The sequence below is a fragment of the Mandrillus leucophaeus genome, unplaced genomic scaffold (genome assembly GCF_000951045.1).
Source record: "Mandrillus leucophaeus isolate KB7577 unplaced genomic scaffold, Mleu.le_1.0 Scaffold577, whole genome shotgun sequence".
In the NCBI taxonomy this organism is placed as follows: Eukaryota; Metazoa; Chordata; class Mammalia; order Primates; family Cercopithecidae; genus Mandrillus; species Mandrillus leucophaeus.
This window is the reverse complement of record NW_012106219.1, coordinates 1300024-1302811: the sequence shown is the minus strand read 5'-3', so window position 1 is coordinate 1302811 and position 2788 is coordinate 1300024.

Genomic DNA, 2788 nt, shown 5'->3' with positions numbered 1-2788 from the left:
AAAAAAAATTAGCCAGGCATGGTGGCGTGTGCCTGTGGTCCCAGCTACTTGGGAGGCAATGACAAACTCACTGAAAGCTTGTGAGGTTTGTTTTTTGTTTTTTAACTCACCCAACTTGACATGAAATGTATTTCAATGGAAAGAAAAAACTAACCAGGAGTCTTATTCATAGGAAAAGGTAAAAAGGTGTTGGGAGCAAGCCTCCCAAAATCTGGCCATAAACTGGCCCCAAGACTGGCCATAAACCAAATCTTTGCAGCGCTATAACATGTTCATAATGGGCCTAATGCCCAAGTTGGAAGGTTGTGGATTTATGGGAATGAGGGCAAGGAACACCTGGTCCACCCAGGGTGGAAAACCGCTTAAAGGCATGTCTTTCTGTTATATACCTAAGCAGCCAGAGTGGTAACTACTAATACTAAATGCCTCATATATACTAGCTGAATGAAAAAAATACCTTTTAGTATTTCTTTTTCTTAACTTTTTCTTTTTCTGGGTCAGATGAAAACAAGTAGTACTGAGGATCCTCAGAATAGGAAATGCAAATACTGCATTCCAATTATTGGCAGGGACATGAAGAATATGTTTCTATAGGTGTAAGGAGAGGTTAGGGTCCAAAATAAAACAGAAGTGACACTCTGGCTAAAGATGCACACAAAGTCCACAACTGGTTAAGTTGAAATCCAAATGCCAATTTACTAACGCGAGGAAAAATGAGGGCAACTTACTATGTTGTAGGGGAAAATACTAAGTAACATGCATGTGAAATGTACCTTGTAACAGGTTTTGTATTTTTCAAGGGATATAATTATGTGTGCATGCATATTTGAGAATTTTATTAGGTTGTGTTTTATTAGTGGAAATAAATCAGTGGAATTAGATAAACCTGACTCATACAATAAGATGTTTCAATCAACAAGATCCTTGGGATGCAGAGAAAGTGACTATTTAGGTAAGATATTCTTGCAACCCCAAGAGAGGTAAACCAGACCACAGGTGGAAGTCCGGCAAGTAGGAGCCATGAACTGCCTCAAGGGAGTGGGGAGCAGCTTTAAAACAGTATGAGGAAGGGCTCAACTTGTCCACAAAATGTTTTAGGTCTACCAGTTTGAGAACTGTAGGACACACACCTGCATTTTGTTCCTCCCTCTGTTGTTGCCACTGGTGAAAATAAACCAAGTGCTCTCGACCACACATGCTTCACCCGTCTTTCTTATCAGCAGTGCTACATAGGAGGAATCCAGGGCCAGGAGAGTTTTCATTTTCTTAATGGCTTTTGCATACACTGGGTTTACAAATACTTATGGCAGTTCACTAACTTAATCAATGTCCCTGCTCATGCCACCACCAAACAGTTGAATTCAAATGGAAGGAGAAAGAATAGGTGGTCAACAGGTTCAGTAATGAAAGATGCCATGTTGGGCAAGGACTATAGTAAGGGACTAAAGGACTGGGGAATGGAGTGAGGAGTTTAGAATCAGGGAAATAGTAGATCAGCAGGTCAGAACAGGGGAGTGCTGTGAGGTCCCAAGATGCCACCATCCCACCCCAGCTACCATGCATGGATTTTTCTCCATGAGCCATCCCAGGTGAACTGTTTGGGGGTCTAGCTGACTGACCCAAAGGGCTAGAAGTGGCCAGAAGCAATAGTTGCAAGAACCAATGGTTAGATCTGTGGTAGAAACACCAGCTCAGTAGCTAGTTCTATCCCCTAAGAGTTTGTTTTATGTAGGATCTAACAAAACAGGCAAGCAATATAACCAAGAAGTATTTATTAAACAATCTTCTGTGCTAAATAAAGAAGGCTCTTGCCAGGCGTGGTGGCTCACACCTGTAATCCCAGCACTTTGGGAGGCCGAGGTGGGTGGATCACTTGAGGTCAGGAGTTCGGAACCAGTCTGGCCAACATGGTGAAACTCCATCTCTACCAAAAAAATACAAAAATTAGTTGGGCATGGTGGCACACATCTGTAGTGGCAGTTATTCAAGAGGCTGAGGTGGGAGGATCACTTGAGCCCAGGAGGTCGAGGCTGCAGTGAGCCAAGATCACGCCACTGCACTCTAGCCTGGGTGACAGAGTGAGCCCCTATCTCAACAAACAAACAAACAAATAAATAAATAAGGCTCTTTTGGTATCTTTAATGCCTAGTGTAGTCCCTGGCGTATTAGTAGGGCTCCATAAATATTCGAATCTATTTGAAAGATTCAAATGGATTATAGAAACAAGATGATAGAAAATTAAATGGCAGCATTTTTTTTTTTTTAACTTTTAAATTCAGGTATAGCATGCACATAGGCTTTCCATGAACTTTTTACAAAATGAACACACCTATACAACCACCACCGAGATCAAGAACTGTTTTACCATCACCCCAAAAGTATCCCCTCATGAAGATAACCACTATTACCACCATCTCATAGATTAGTTTGTTTTTAATTTGGTCTAAGTGGAATCATACATTATATATTTTTGTGTCTGGTATCTTTCAGTCAACATTGTTTTTGAGATATTTATCTGTGTATGGCTGTAATTCACAGTATTCCATTGTTTATACCAAAATTTACCTAATGTTGATGTTCACTTGCGTTGTTTCTAATTCAGGGCTATTACAAATAAAGCTGCCATAATGTGCACATGTGTTTTACATGTGCGTGTGTGCTTATTTCTGTTGGAAAAATATAAACCTAGGAGTGAAAAGGTTGGGTCATGGAGTATGTATGTTTTTGCCAAATAAATTTTCATATGCTTGTTTGACTTATAAGGTGCTGCTTCTGGCTTTAATGGGGA